Below are 16916 nucleotides of genomic sequence, written 5' to 3'. Positions count from 1 at the left end.
AACTGGTTTCTATGTACAGTTAAAGTGCAGCAGTTACCTGCAAGGTACATGTAGGTGGGCATATTTTACATAAACTGGAAGAGTAAAATTTCTTTAGTGTTCTATTTTCTATCTTTATGCAAGCATGACAGACATGATCGTACAGGTGTGACTTTGATTGCAATGAGAACAGGTTATCTCAACAGTAACTCTTAAAAGCTTTACATAATAATGCAAAAGCCCAAAATTCATTTCAATGAAACTGGCCATTCTTCAGTTCTTAGGCCACACCCATTCTTCACCACAAAATGATAGTGTGTCTCCCTGTTGTTGCCTGGCCTTGACTTCTTTCTTAGAATACAGGAAATTTATTGATGAGTCAGATTTCAGGTGAATTTTTCTTGATGAGTAAAAATTACTGTGAGTAAACAAATATCAACTGAATGAGATACTCCTGAGCTTGGTCGGTTTAATCATTAAAAGGTCACCAATCACTCCTACCTGGAACAGGCAAGACAGAAAAACTAAACACCAAAGAATGGTCTAGGGCACGAAACCCAAGGAAAGAAAACTCCAAGGTCTACTGAAGGTCGATGGAGCCTAGAGAAAGAAACAAGGAAGAAGAAAAGTGAGCAAAGTATCTCACCCAGAGAACAGCCCGAGGCCTGCAAAGATAGAAAGTGAGAAAGTGCCACTTACCAGAGGCACCCCACCCAACAATGTACAGAAAAGACTAGCAACAAAACCAGAGACATCCCACCCCACAAAGCACAGAAGAAACTTACAACAAAACCAGAGGAATCCCACCCAAAAATACACAGAAAAGACTAGCACCAAGGACAGGGTGAGATAAGTACAAGAAAACAGAGGACAAACACCAAGTAATACAGGATACATGAGAAGGGTGAAAAAGAGCAAAAGAACATGTAGGGCGAGTCCTCAGGTGGACCGCCAAGCCCAGACAGCAGCTGCCATTCGGGGCAGAGGTGTTAACAGGGTGTCCTGCCAACCCCTCAATGGGTCGACAAGGCTGAGACACCCTCCCCTTAGAAATAATGGTAACACCTTCTCGGAAAATAAACTGTAAAACCAGGTCAGCCACTTAGGCATCGTCCACCAAGACCAGGAGTAGCGAGTCAGGAAGATTAAGAGGTTGTTGCAGGTTGGCTAGGTTAGGACAGTCCAGCAAAATGTGGACCATCCTCAAATGGGCACGACACAGTTGAGTAGATCCTTGCAACAAAGAAGATGGTCATGAGTCATCCAATAATGGGCAATGTGGAGCCAACATGGGATAATGGAGTCCTTGCACGAGGCTCGCATCAACAACCTCCACAAATGCATGGTCTCCTTTGTCACCCTAGTTTGTTTAGCAAAGTCAGAGTACGCCAATCTGTATTCCAGATGGTTAGAACTTAACAGTGTAGTACCAATCAAAATTTCGATTCCGAAATATCGATCAAGAGGTGGCTTGCCAGTAGCCAATTTGGCCCGCCTGTCAGCAAGTCCATTCCCAGGGATCCCAACATGACCTGGGGTCCAGGCAAAGGCCACCGAGCATCCACATTGTTTGAGGGCAAAAAGGGAATCTCGAATAGTCAGGACCAAGATATGGTGAGGGTAAAATGCTAAAAGCATCACTACAGATGAGGAAGGACTCACAAGAGCAGGAATGTATGCGTTAAAGAGCATAAGAGATGACTACCCACTCTGCAGTGAAAGTACTGCAGCCATCCAGCAAGGAGTGCAGTTCATAATATCCTGCAGAAATGTAAACAAAGACAGTATGACTGGCAATTACTGAGCAATCAGTATAGAATTCTTCTTAACCCCGAAACACTCCATCAGTGGAGAAGAATTGGCAGCAGAGGGCCTCAGGATGAGCCTAACCTTTTGGATCACGTGATAGGCCAAGACAGAGCTGTGGACGGAGGATGCACCATGCAGGTGAGTGGACCCAAAGATGAGGTGGCAGAGGAGGAAGCTGGAGTTCAGCAAAAAGGGACCAGATGCAAATGGCAATAGTACACCCCTGTCCTGGACTGCCACTGTGGGAGTTGGATCTCTTTATCTGGAAGAGGAGACCATAGCTCTGGTGCTCCAGATAAAAGTGGATGAGTACGCATAAGTGATCAACTGCTGCTGGCACAGGACCCGCAACAGTGGATCCCTTGCCTCCGCTAGGAGGCTGATCATGAGGCAGTCCGAAAGGCACCAGTTGCCAGTAGTACTCCACAATGGTGTATTGGGTTCAGCACGTAATGTCTGAAAGTGGTGCCGAACCATATGCAAAACTCTTGTAAAGTAGATGGGACTGAACTAATGCTGTGTAGTGCCATATCAGAATAGAACAGTCTGCTCCACAGTTGGTGTTACTCAGGCATCAAAGGGCATTGGAGTGCAACCAACATGTCAGCCTTAGTTGTTGAAGATAGGGGAGTCATGTCAACTGGGCATCAAATACCAGTCCAAATGATGAGAGTCCACCACACTGAGGGCCTGGATATCAAGGTACAGAGCCAGATGGGGATGCACTATATGGCAATGCATGCCTTGGCAGCCAAAAAATGGAAGCCATCACTGAGAGCCCAATATTGCAATATGTATATTGCTCTCTGCAGTCTGTGTTTAGCAACACCCATCATGGATGAAGAAAAATAAATGCAAAAATCATCAGCATACAAACAGGGGGCCACCATAGACCTCACAACTGCCACCAGACCTTGATAGCCCCTAAAAAGAGGAACACTCAAAACAGAACCCTGAGGCACCCCATTCTCCTACAGATGGGAGGTGCTATGGGAAATGCCAACATGAACCTGAAAAGTGTGACGTGAAAGCTCTAGATACGAATCAGAAGTGGGCCACAAAGGCCCCACTCATGTAAGGTGACAAGGATGTGGTGGTACCATGTGGTATCATAAGCTATATGCAGATCAGAGAAGACTGCAACAAGATGTTGACGTCAGGCAAAAACATTCGGATAGACTCCTGTTGGACTAAATTATCTACAGTGGAGCAGCCTTGGCAAAACCACTTAAGCCAACAAATCCTGGGATTCAAGGATATAATACAGCCTCTGACTCACTATATCTACAAAGTAAATTGCACAGGTTGGTTGGTTGGTTTGGGGGATTAAAGGGACCAGACTGCTATGGTCATCGGTCCCTTTGTCCAAAGGCAAAGAACACCCACAGAGAATAAAAACGAGGAACAGAAGAGATCACAGACGATACAGAACAAGAGAAACTGAGACAAAGACAAGACAAAACGAACTAAAACCACACAGAGTGTGACGGTGGTTGGCCGACCATAGAAATAAAAAAGGAAAAGCCAACCACTTAGAAACACATTAAAAAAAAATCAGTTGAAAATCATAGGCCAAAGGCCAGAATCAACACAAAACAATAAAATAAACAGAAACACTCAAATTAAATGATAAAATCCCCCTGCCCGAATAAAACGTAAAACTAAGTCAGCCATAGTGGAGTCGTCTGTTAAAAGGGCAGGGAGCGTATCAGGCAGCGCAAATGTCTGCCTGACAACAGTTAAAAGGGGGCAGGCCAACAGAATGTGGGCCACTGTCAAAGCCGCCCCGCAGCGACATACAGGAGGGTCCTCCCGGCGCAGTAAATAACTGTGTGTTAGCCGGGAGTGGCCAATGCGGAGCCGACAAAGGATGACGGAGTCCCTGCGGTTGGCTCGCATGGATGACCGCCACACTGTCGTCGTCTCCTTAATGGCACGGAGTTTATTGGGTGTAATCCGATCGCGCCATTCAGCGTCCCAAAGCGCAAAAACTTTTCGGCGGAGGACTGCCCGCAAATCAGTCTCTGGGAGGCCAACATCCAGAGATGGTTTACACGTGGCCTCTTTCGCCAGGCGGTCAACATGTTCATTGCCTGGGATACCGACATGACCGGGGGTCCACACAAAGACCACAGAGCGGCCGCAACGCGCAAGAGTATGCAGGGACTCATGGATAGCCATTACCAGACGAGAACGAGGAAAACACTGGTCGAGAGCTCGTAAACCGCTCAGGGAATCGCTACAGATCACGAAGGACTCACCTGAGCGGGAGCGGATATACTCTAGGGTTCGAAAGATGGCGACTAGCTCAGCAGTGTGAACGCTGCAGCCAGCCACCAAGGACCGTTGTTCGGAATGGTCCCCCAGAGTTAGCGCATACCCGACACGACCAGCAACCATCGAACCGTCGGTGTAAACAATTCCAGAGCCCTGATACGTGGCAAGGATGGAATAAAAGCGGCGGCGGAAGGCCTCTGGAGGGACCGAGTCCTTCGAGCCCTGTGCCAAGTCGAGCCGAAGGCAAGGGCGAGGAACACACCACGGGGGTGTACGCAGAGGTGCCTGGAAAGGAGGCGGAACAGGGAAAAACCCAAGCCCGCAGAGAAGCTCCTTGATGCGTACGGCGATCGGACAACCCGACCGGGGCCGACGGTCCGGCAGATGGACGACCGACTGCGGGAACAGGACACGGTAATTTGGATGCCCGGGTAAACTAAAAACATGGGCAGCATAAGCAGCCAGTAATTGTTGGCGTCGTACCCGCAGTGGAGGTACACCTGCCTCCACTAGTACGCTGTCCACAGGGCTGGTGCGGAAAGCACCAGTGGCAAGGCATATCCCGCTGTGGAGAATTGGGTCCAGCACCCGTAACGCAGATGGGGATGCTGAGCCATAAGCCAGGCACCCATAATCCAGACGGGACTGGATTAACGCCTGGTAGAGCCGCAACAGGGTAGAGCGGTCGGCGCCCCAGCGGGTGTGGCTCAAGCATCTCAGAGCGTTTAGATGCCGCCAACACGTCTGTTTAAGCTGCCGGATATGAGGCAGCCAAGTCAACCGGGCATCAAAAACCACCCCCAAAAACCTGTGAGTCTCCACCACAGCAAGGAGGTCGTCGGCAAGATAAAGCCGCGGCTCAGGATGGACTGTTCGGCGCCGGCAGAAATGCATAACGCGGGTCTTGGCTGCCGAAAACTGAAACCCATGCGCTACAGCCCAAGACTGCGCCTTACGGATAGCGCCCTGTAGCTGACGTTCAACAGCTGCAATGCCAGTAGAGCTGTAGTAAAGGCAGAAGTCATCAGCATACAGGGAAGCGGAGACAGAATTTCCCACGGCCGCAGCAAGCCCGTTAATGGCTATTAAAAACAGACAGACACTTAAAACAGAGCCCTGTGGCACACCGTTCTCCTGGACGTGGGAGGAACTATACGAGGCCGCGACTTGCACGCGGAAGGTACGACACGACAGAAAATTGCGGATAAAAATCGGTAGAGGACCCCGAAGACCCCATCCATGAAGCGTAGAAAGAATGTGATGACGCCATGTCGTATCGTACGCCTTCCGCATGTCGAAAAAGACAGCGACCAGGTGCTGACGGCGGGCAAAGGCAGTACGGATGGCCGACTCCAGGCTCACCAGATTGTCGGTGGCGGAGCGGCCTCTACGGAACCCACCCTGAGACGGAGCCAGAAGGCCCCGAGACTCCAGTACCCAATGCAAGCGCCGGCTCACCATCCGTTCAAGCAACTTGCAAAGAACGTTGGTGAGGCTAATGGGACGGTAGCTGTCCACCTCCAGAGGGGTCTTTCCATGTTTCAAAACGGGGATGACAATGCCTTCCCGCCATTGCGACAGAAACTCCCCCTCGACCCAAAGACGGCTGTAAAGATCGAGAAGGCGCCGCTGGCAGTCCACTGAAAGGTGTTTCAGCATCTGACAGTGGATGCCATCTGGCCCAGGAGCGGTATCAGGGCAAGCAGCTAGGGCACTGCGAAATTCCCACTCACTGAATGGAGCATTGTAAGATTCCGGGTGGTTGGTGCGAAACGAAAGGCTCCGACGTTCCAGCCGCTCTTTAATGGAGCGGAAGGCCTGGGGGTAATTCGCAGAAGCGGAACTCATAGCAAAATGCTCTGCTAAGCGATTTGCAATGACGTCGGAGTCAGTACAAACGGCTCCATTCAGTGAGAGCGCAGGGACGCTGGCAGGGGTCCGATAGCCGTAGATGCGTCGAATCTTGGCCCAGACCTGCGAGGGAGTGACATGGAGGCCAATGGTGGACACATACCGCTCCCAGCACTCCTTCTTGCCTTGGCGGATAAGGAGGCGGGCCCGCGCACGCAGCCGTTTGAAGGCGATAAGGTGGGCTAAGGAGGGATGTCGCTTGTGACGCTGGAGCGCCCGCCGGCGATCTTTAATCGCTTCAGCGATCTCAGGCGACCACCAAGGCACAGCCGTCCGCCGAGGGGACCCAGAAGAACGGGGAATGGCAGATTCGGCGGCAGTAACGATGCCGGTGGTGACCGATTGAACCACCGCATCAATGTCATCAGTAGAGAGAGGCTCAAAAGCGGCAGTGGAGGAGAACAAATCCCAGTCAGCCTTATTCATAGCCCATCGGCTAGGGCGCCCAGAAGAGTGACGCTGTGGTAGTGACAAAAAAAGCGGAAAGTGGTCACTACCACACAGGTCGTCATGCACGCTCCATTGAACAGATGGTAAGAGGCTATGGCTACAGATGGAAAGGTCAATGGCGGAGTAGGTGCCATGCGCCACACTGAAGTGTGTGAAGGCACCATCATTTAACAGCGAGAGATCGAGCTGCGACAATAAATGCTCAACGATGGCGCCTCGACCTGTGGCCACTGACCCACCCCACAGAGGGTTATGGGCGTTGAAATCGCCCAATAGCAAGAAAGGTGGCGGCAATTGGGCGACCAGTGCAGCCAGGACATGCTGCGAGACATCACCATCCGGTGGAATGTAAAGACTGCAGACGGTAACAGCCTGTGGCGTCCACACGCGTACAGCGACAGCCTCTAAAGGCGTCTGGAGAGGGACAGACTCGCTGTGCAGAGTGTGAAGGACATATATGCAGACGCCACCAGACACCCTTTCATAAGCTGCTCGGTTCTTATAATAACCCCGATAGCCACGGAGGGCGGGGGTTCGCATCGCTGGAAACCAAGTTTCCTGGAGAGCAATGCAGAAGAAAGGGGGAAGGCTGAGAAGTTGGCGGAGCTCAGCTAAATGGTGGAAAAAACCGCCACAGTTCCACTGGAGGATGGTATTGTCCATGGCTGAGAAAGGCGTGAAAGGACTGGGAAGGCAATTTACGCCGCTTGTTCACTCACTGCCACCGATTCAGTACCCGTACGAGAGGCATCCATGGCGTCTGAGGGACCAGCGAGATCAAGGTCCTCAGCGGACGCTAGAATCTCGACTTCATCCTCAGACGCAGAGCGCGAAAGGTGCGGTGGGGTTGGTGCCACCGCAAGTTCTTTGGCCTTAGAGGTCTTTCTCTTGGACTTCTCTCGCTGAACCTTGGGTTTCACCGGCTGGGAAGGCTTCACCGATTCAGTCTCCGGGACAGAGGAGGATCGTGAAGCCCTACGCCCAGCCGCTGGTGAGGACTTATGCCACTGGCGGCCGTCATCCTTCCCGCTGGTGGAACCCTGGGAAGGGAGGGTCCCAAGGGAACTCTTACGGGCGAGAGTAGCCGAAGAAGTTAGACGCTTCTCCGGCTGAGAAGCGGGGACGGACGTCCCCGACGGGTGGGAGGAGGTTGCTCCTGAGGTAGGTGGTGCAGGAGCAACTGGTTGGGTAGAGCCCCCCACGGGCAAGGGGGCAGGAGGAGTCTTACTGCTTATCGAGCTGGCTGGAAACCTCGAAACTGATGGAGCTAGCACAGTTGTTGTAGCAGCTGCATAAGAAGATGTCATTCTCACAGGATGGAGTCTGTCATATTTCCGTTTGGCCTCAGTATAGGTCAGCCGGTCCAGGGTCTTATATTCCATGATTTTGCGCTCTTTCTGAAAGACTTTGCAGTCAGGCGAGCAAGGTGAATGATGCTCCCCGCAGTTGACACAGATGGGAGGTGGGGCACATGGAGTATCGGGATGAGATGGGCGTCCGCAATCTCGACATGTGAGGCTGGAAGTGCAGCGGGAAGACATATGGCCGAACTTCCAGCACTTGAAGCACCGCATCGGGGGAGGGATATAGGGCTTGACGTCACATTGGTAGACCATCACCTTGACCTTTTCCGGTAACGTATCACCCTCGAAGGCCAAGATGAAGGCACCGGTAGCAACCTGATTGTCCCTCGGACCCCGATGAACGCGCCGGACGAAATGAACACCTCTACGTTCTAAGTTGGCGCGCAGCTCGTCATCAGACTGCAAAAGGAGATCCCTATGGAAAATAACACCCTGGACCATATTTAAACTCTTATGTGGTGTAATAGAAACGTTAACATCCCCCAACTTGTCACAAGCAAGTAACCTGCGTGACTGGGCGGAGGATGCCGTTTGTATCAGTACTGACCCAGAGCGCATTTTAGACAAGCCCTCCACCTCCCCAAACTGGTCCTCTAAATGCTCGACGAAGAACTGAGGCTTTGTGGAGAGAAAAGACTCCCCATCAGCTCTCGTGCAAACTAAGAATCGGGGCGAATAACTGTTACCTCCATCCTGAGACTTACGCTCTTCCCAAGGCATGGCCAGGGAAGGGAACGTTTTCGGATCGTACTTCTGAGCATTAAATTGAGCCCGAGAACGCTTAGAGACTGCTGGCAGTTGGCCGCCAGCGAGAGATGATGTACCACGCTTCATTGCGGGTCATCCGCCCTGATGCCACCTACTCCGACCAAGGGCCCTCCCCACGGGCGCCACCCAGCCACAGCAATAGCCACCTGGCAGGATGGCCATTGCCGGGAGTCCTGATGCCCCAGGGAGATGGGCATCTACTCCTTGGCATACGTGGGGAGTGAACGGCGCAGGCATCAGCAGAGCGATCCCTGTGTTGTCAGGGGGCTACAACCAAGAGGGTACATGGCGGCCCCACCACAACGGACTGCCTACCGTGCTGGATGTTAGGTGACATGTGGTCCATGGGCGTCGTCAGTGCAGAAAATGGCCCTGCACAGTGCTTGGCAGAAAGTGCACGCAGGGGCGCATCGATGCCCAAGAGATGGAGAGCGGGCAAGACTGCAATGCAACGACGAATAAGATGGCGAAAGTTCTCAACACAACACGGACACAATGCACCAAGTAAGGCGCCCTTCCCCAATCGGCTCGCTCTTCGGAAAAATTTTGAGATATGGAGGTCAAACCCGACAGGGGACCATCACATAAGGCCGAAACGTTTGAGACTCCTTTTAGTCGCCTCTTACGACAGGCAGGAATACCGCGGGCCTATTCTAAGCCCCGAACCCGCAGGGGGTAAATTGCACAGGAAACTTATTAAACTGGTCAGATGATAGCTGAACATTTGAAGAAGCAGTTCACTGGAATTTGAAACTTGAATAATGACATTTTCTCGCCACTGGGAAGGAAATTCCGCCTCACTCCAGAGAGAGTTAAAAAAGGCCATTATGTGATGCTGACTAGGCCACCAGTAAGTGGTCAAGCATTTGGCTGTGCATCTGGTTTGGTCCAGGAACCAGGTCTGGTGGGCGAGAGGGGGGGAGAGAGGGGGGGAGGGAGGGGGGAGGGAGGGGGGAGAGAGGGGGGAGGGAGGGGGGAGAGAGGGGGGAGAGAGGGGGGAGAGAGGGGGGAGAGAGGGGGGAGAGAGGGGGGAGAGAGGGGGGAGAGAGGGGGGAGAGAGGGGGGAGAGAGGGGGGAGAGAGGGGGGAGAGAGGGGGGAGAGAGGGGGGAGAGAGGGGGGAGAGAGGGGGGAGAGAGGGGGGAGAGAGGGGGGAGAGAGGGGGAGAGAGGGGGGAGAGAGGGGGGAGAGAGGGGGGAGAGAGGGGGGAGAGAGGGGGGAGAGAGGGGGGAGAGAGGGGGGAGAGAGGGGGGAGAGAGGGGGGGGAGAGGGGGGAGAGAGGGGGGGAGAGGGGGGAGAGAGGGGGGGGAGAGAGAGAGAGAGAGAGGGCTGGCTAATTCCCATTCCCTACACAGGGCGCTGCACTAGGCGACAGGAAATGAAAGATAAAAGGAGTTGTTCCAGACAGTGTTTGAGAAGACAGAACGTTGGCGGATGGTTGACCGACACTGAGGCCTGGGTGAAATGCCAAGCCAAATGCTCAGCAATGGAGTCTAGGCCAATGAGGATAACACAATTCAGGGAAATTCCCGGAACACATTTAGGAGGACAGCTACCAAAAATGTGGCTGCTCTTTGCCTATATCTGTGAAGAGGGAAAACTCCAACGAAATTCATTTCTGGCACTTATGAAGATAGCAGGTCGAGACACAAAGCATTTACAGGGCAGGAGGTGGTTGAGAGATGGATGCTGTTGTAGCATTGGAAGGTGCGGCAGTCTTTAACAGCTGCAGAAATTTCGGGGCTCCACCAAGGGACAGTCTTCCTCTGGGGAAAACCTAAGGAAGAAAGAATCAGGGAAGCTGTTGACAAGAGGATGGCATCAGTCAAACTCCATTCGAACTCATCAATGCTATTGATGCAGCTGAGAACAAGGCATCCCAATTTGCATTAGTAAAGGACCACCTGCAAGGGCGTCCAGGTGACTGACACTGGAGAAAAGATCAGCTGATCGGACTATGACTACTGTTGGATAAATTGTTATGAACTCCCCACTGAATAGAGGGGAGAAACCCAGGGCTACAGATGGAAAGATCAATGGCTGAGAAAGTGCCATACGCCACACTAAAGTATTTGGGGGCTCCAGTGTTTAGGAGGCACAAGAGCAAGCCCTGCCAGTAGGTCTTCAACAATCATGCACCAGACAAAGGTCGGAGTACCACCCACGGAGGGTTATGGGTGTCAACATCTCCACAGTGAAGGGGGGGAGGATGGGGGGGGAGGATGGGGGGGGAAGATGGGGGGGGGAAGATGGGGGGGGAAGATGGGGGGGGAAGATGGGGGGGGGAGGATGGGGGGGGAAGATGGGGGGGAAGATGGGGGGGAGGATGGGGGGGGAGGATGGGGGGGAGGATGGGGGGGAGGATGGGGGGGGAGGATGGGGGGGAGGATGGGAGGGGAGGATGGGGGGGGAGGATGGGGGGGAGGATGGGGGGGAGGATGGGGGGGAGGATGGGGGGGAGGATGGGGGGGAGGATGGGGGGGAGGATGGGGGGGAGGATGGGGGGGAGGATGGGGGGGAGGATGGGGGGGAGGATGGGGGGGAGGATGGGGGGGAGGATGGGGGGGAGGATGGGGGGGAGGATGGGGGGGAGGATGGGGGGGGAGGATTAAGATGAGCAGGAAGTGTAGAAGGCCGGTCTGGGGGAAGGGGGGCAATATAGATTGCATGCTATACCTCAGAGTCTAAATGGATTTGAATGGCCACTGCTTCAAGTGCAGTGCAAAGAGGAACTCAGGAACTAACAATGTCCGTGCAGAAAAGCGTACAGACACCAGCGGATGCTCACAAAGAGCCAACACAATTATGGCAAAAGCTTTGTAAACCATGAAGAGTTGGCAAATGAGTATCCATAAAACAAGGTTTCTGCAGTATGACACACACTACAGAGTAGAAAGAAAGGAGAGACTGCAATTCCGGAAGATGATTACAGTAACTATTACAGTTCCATTGGAGGAGAGTAGTACAAGAGGCTGGATGGATGTCTAATGGGTGAGAATCGATCATTTGTCGAGTCAGTGTCCGTCACCAGTAAAGAAGGAGTAACACCCATGACTGTAAAATCAGACCCTGATCGAGTGGGAGTGGGTGACACCCCCTGGGGTGTTGGGCAGGGGATTCTCCTGAGACTTACACAACTTCTTCTCTTCATAGGATGAGGGGAGGTGTGGTCAGGAAGGGAGCTAGCTGCAGCAATATCAGGATCTGAATGAGAACAAGCTGCCTTGCGGCCCACAGAGTAGGGGATCCCCAGGGAGCCCCACATACCAGTGTGTGCCAGAGAAGACGGTCTCTTCTCCTATCAAAGAGAAGGAGCAGTCCCATGAGAGGAGATAATGGTAACTACCAGAGAGGAGAAAAGGGGAGGAGGAGAGGATGGCAGTAAGTAGGAAGTGGAAAGGACAACAGAAGCAAAGGTAGACAAAGATATCAGGTGAAGACAGTCAAATTTCTGTCAGGCCTCAGTAGCATAGAAGGTCAACAGTTTTGAATTCTTGATTTTTCCTTTTCTTTTTATAGATAAGGTAATCTGGTCAGCAAGGAGAATGTTGGCCAGTATAGTTCACACACTTTGGCGGCAGTGTGCAAGGACTCTCCACATGGAGAGGGCAGCTGCAGCTGCTGCCAACAGGATTTTCCACACATCAGGAAGACATATGAGCAAAAAGTAGACATCAGAAACAGTGAATGGGAGGTGATTTAGGGCCTCATGTCACTGTTCTAAACTATAACTTTGACATTTTCCAGAAGGATACACCTCACAAAAGCCAGGATGAAAGTGACAGTATCAAAATGACTGTCCTTAGTACCTCTCTGGACTCACAAAGTGAAATGAAAACTGCATCATTCAATATTAGGTCCGAGTTCCTCATCAGACTGGATAAGGAAGTCCCTATGGAAAATAATGCCCTGGGTCATATTTAAGGACTGATGAGGAGTAATGTTCTCCTAAGCACTTGCAAACACAAACGTAAGCCAAATGACGGACAAGAGGTTTTAATCAGTAAGGAACCAGATTGCACCTTATCGAGTCTACTTCACCAAACTTATTTTAGAAATGTAAAGAGAGAGAGTGGTTTGGCAGCAGCTAAAGACTCTCCCGTCTGTCCTGGAACAAACCAACGGTTTCATGACAAACCTCCTCCCCACGAGGGTGACCAGGGAGAGGAGGGCTACGGAAGCAAAAGTACGAGCAGTGAGAGAACCATTCCCACCTGAAGGGACGGGCACAAAAGACCAGCCAGAAGAATGGAGCTTCATGTGCAGTGTGTTCACCCTAGAACCATCCACTCTGATCAGAGGCTCACACCGTGAGTGCCATCCAGCCACAAAAGGGCCACCTGGCCCAGTGGTCGTTGCCAGAAGTTCCGATGTTGGCTTACAAGAGGCAGTGACAGCTCAGGTACCAGAAGCGTGATCCCTGTGTAGTCAGGGACTCAACCAGATAAGTACATAACAGCCCCACCACATGGAATAGCTACACATGCTGGTGAGCTAGCAAGATGGGAGGGGGAGGCAGAGGGCTACGTCAGGGAAGGAAGGGGAGAAGGAATGGAAGGGGGAGGAAGCAATGCTGAAATGCTGAGGAAGGAGTTATGCACCAAATGGCTCGTACTACAAAAACAGAATTTAGAAAAGAACACCAAACCCATGGAGTACAATAGGGGAGGGTGAGTGGAAAAACAAGATCAAAACGAAATAGACCAAGGGAATAGTTGGGTCATTGAGGAGTTGATATAAGGGCGGCAATACAGTCAGGAAGACTCCTAAGATTGGAAAAATGGAAAGTAGATACATGAGTGCATAAAGGAAGTATGTAAATATATGGATAAAATTCTGTCCTGTTCACCTGACATAGCCATTGTACAGCAGTTATGGGAAACTTATGTGTCCAAATCAAAGTACAAACTGACTAAAGATACAAGAACCATGGCGAAAGTAAATTATATGAAAAATGAAGCCTACCAAAGTTTATGATATCACCCATCCGCTTCGACCCATGATGTAACTGTGTTGTGTTGTGGGAGGTAATGGTGATGCGCTGTATTTGAAATGAATCATGTTTGCTGACATCTGGTTGGAGTATGTGGTGGTGCTCTATGGTGTGAGGTGTTTATGTTTCTAAATTGTTTTTGAGTGTTGTTAAGTGATTCATTGGAGTTCTTGAATACTGCTTATGAGAATAATATTGGAAGAGTTTGTGGCAGTTGGTTAGTGAGATATTTTCTTGTTGGCAGTTATGAGCAATAGATTAATTATTGGGTTTGGAATTATTACTGCAGCATGTTATTTTAGGCTGGATATGTAGTTGTGTGTTTTATTTTAGTTACTTATGGACATGACAACAAAGTTGGCAAGTTGATCATTTCATACCAAGGGGGGGATAGCATGGTCAAATACCTAGTTATTTTATTTAATTGCCAAGAATGTGAAATGTTAAGTTTGTGGAGAAGGTATGAGACTAACTAATGTTGCCACATTTTGGATGAGAAACCAGTATATATGGTACTGTCAGCAAGAAAACATATGACGTTCTATCTGAAAAGGTTCCTGGTTTGACAAGCATCAGCTGGCCATTCAAAAGATTGTGTTGAGAACACATTTTTTCTTTCAATAAATTGCTCAAGTTATGTGTTGGTTAACTTTGATTGATACGTAAATTTTTATGGTTTTAATTTAAAATCGGTCAAATAATGTCAATGTGACATATCGAAATTTGACTCGTATTAGAAGATGTGAGATAGAAGAGTAGAACAATCACAGCACTGCGAATTTCATTAACTAACTGGTTTTATTCACTCTCATTTAGTTTCAGTACATAATATCTACCTACACAACTTCCTTCTATAGTAGCATTACTTACAAAAAGCATGTGTCAAATATGAATCATTATCAATACCACGTACGCAAGTATTTTACGTAACTTTGTCTTCAGAGAATATCATACAATTGCGACCACCACATGCGCTTTTTTAGTTCTGAATTTTATGAGATAATACCATCAAAAACAAGTAGTTCAGAACAACCTACGTCTATTCCTTCTTCCTCAAACTCTTAGCCACTACATGCAAGCTTTGAAAACAACTACAATATAACCGAAAGACTTTACCTGTAAATCTCAGTATTATACTTTATGCGACTGCTGTTTACTTCTTACGGCACAAACGTTCACGTACCACATCTCATAAACATTGCACCTAAGGCACACGATTAATTAGTCTCTAGCGGCAAAAGTATACTTCAGTCGATAGTACTACAATTTCCAAGAAGTCCAAAACCGAAAGAAAGTAAAAAATGATGATGCTTTCGTTTAGCCGGCTCTGTCACTAAGTAGTATAATGACGCTTACGCCTTCAACAACACAACAAACCCCAATTAATATCATCTCCGGAGCGCAACAAGTGTACATCTCTGACATAGATCGAGAGATTGCATCAGAAAGGTCGCCTCAGAACCGAGATAGCGAACGAAACGTCAAAACATCCACATATTCAAACATATTTTCCAGTAGGTCTGCTCGAAACGAGCTTCGGCGTCAAGATTTCTCGCGATGAATGTTTTAAGAAGGGTAGCACAAATGGTCACAGGTTTGATTGACCAGCGGAATAGTGTCATAAGAGGCCAATTCATACTGGCCGTCACGTCACGTTCAAACATACCACAACTCATTTCAAATGGCAGCATACAAACAGGACGTCAACGGACCGTCAGATCACGTCATGCAAGGTTTCTGAGAAGGAGAGTTTTGATGTCAGGGCCGTTAGCTCACTGGAAGTTAAGCTACTTTCACCAAGCTCGCAAATATATTAGTAGTGGGTCTTTCCCTTCTTTGTCTTCTTAATTTTTGTATTTATTATTGTGCATTGTTTCCGTAGCAAGTGCAATTTTTCCATGTCGATTTGAATATTTTTTCTATTGAGTATTCTTTCATAAGCGGGGACAGATATCTGGAAGCGAAAAATAATGTAGAAAAGAGCTGTCACATTGCAGCATATATAAATATTTATCTGAATATTATTTCGAGCAGTTAGATCATGAACCCACGCGAATAGTAAACGGTTGTGAAAACACCCTTGACCTCTTAGCAACAAATAATCCTGACTTAATAACGAGCATCAAAACCGATATAGGGATTAGTGAACATAGGGTTGTCGTAGCGAGATTGAATATTGTAATCCCCAAATCCTCGAAAACTAAGCGCAAAGTATACCTATTCAAAAAAGCAGATAAAAATTCACTTGACGCCTTCCTGAGAGACAATCTCCACTCATTCCGAATTAATAATATAAGTGTCGACAGATGTGGCTTAAATTCAAAGAAATAGTATCGGCAGCAAGAGATTTATACCAAATAAACTAACAAACGAAGGAGCTGATCCTCCTTGGCACACAAAACGGGTTAGAACTCTGTTGCACAAACAACGAAACAAACATGCCAAATTTAAACAGACGCAAAATCCCCAAGATTGGCGATCTTTTACAGAAGCTCGAAATTTAGCGCGGAGTTCAATGCGAGACGCCTATAACAGTTTCCACAACGAAACTTTGTCTCGAAACCTGGGAGAAAATCCAAAGAGATTCTGGTTTTACGTGAAGTATGTTAGCGACAAGAAACAATCAATGCCTTCTCTGCGCGATAACAATAGAGATACTATCGAAGACAGTGCTGCCAAAGCAGGGTTACTAAACACAGCCTTCCGAAATGCCTTCACAAAAGAAGACGAAGTAAATATTCCAGAATTCGAATCGAGAACAGCTGCCAACATGAGTAACGTAGAAGTAAATATCCTCGGAGTAGTGAAGCAACTCAAATCACTTAATAAAAGCAAGTCTTCTGGTCCAGACTGTATACCAATTAAGTTCCTTTCGGAGTATGCTGATGCATTAGCTCTATACTTAACAGTCATATACAACCGTTCGCTCGACGAAACATCCGTACCCAATGACTGGAAAGTTGCACAGGTCACACCAATATTCAGGAAAGGTAGTAGGAGTAATCCACTAAATTACTGGCCCATGTGCAGCAGAATTTTAGAACATTATGAATTACCTCGAAGGAAACGGTTTGTTGACACACAGTCAACATGAGTTTAGAAAACATCGTTCCTGTGAAATACAACTAGCTCTTTATTCACATGAAGTGCTGAGTGCTATTGACGAGGGATTTCAGATCGATTCCGTATTCCTGGGTTTCTGGAAGACTTTTGACACTGTACCACACAAGCAGCTCGTAGTGAAATTGCGTGCTTATGAAATATTGTCTCAGTTATGTGACTGGATTTGCGATTTCCTGTCAGAGAGGTTACAGTTCGTAGTAATTGACGGAAAGTCCTCGAGTAAAACAGAAGTGATTTCAGGCGT

General features: G+C 49.2%; 1 protein-coding gene across 4 annotated transcripts in view; it reads right to left on the bottom strand.

Moving 5' to 3' along the window:
• The window catches only part of LOC126457855 (uncharacterized), a 311923-nt gene extending 296996 nt beyond the window's left edge, over positions 1 to 14927 (bottom strand). For all 4 annotated transcript variants that reach the window (XM_050094498.1, XM_050094501.1, XM_050094500.1 and 1 more), the window contains exon 1: positions 14666 to 14927. The gene's annotated coding sequence lies outside the window, so the exon portion shown is untranslated. The remainder of the gene's footprint in view (positions 1 to 14665) is intronic.
• Positions 14928 to 16916: the final 1989 nt, after the last annotated feature.

The sequence above is a fragment of the Schistocerca serialis genome, chromosome 2 (genome assembly GCF_023864345.2).
Source record: "Schistocerca serialis cubense isolate TAMUIC-IGC-003099 chromosome 2, iqSchSeri2.2, whole genome shotgun sequence".
NCBI lineage: Eukaryota > Metazoa > Arthropoda > Insecta > Orthoptera > Acrididae > Schistocerca > Schistocerca serialis.
This window is presented reverse-complemented; position numbering and strand designations above follow the sequence as displayed.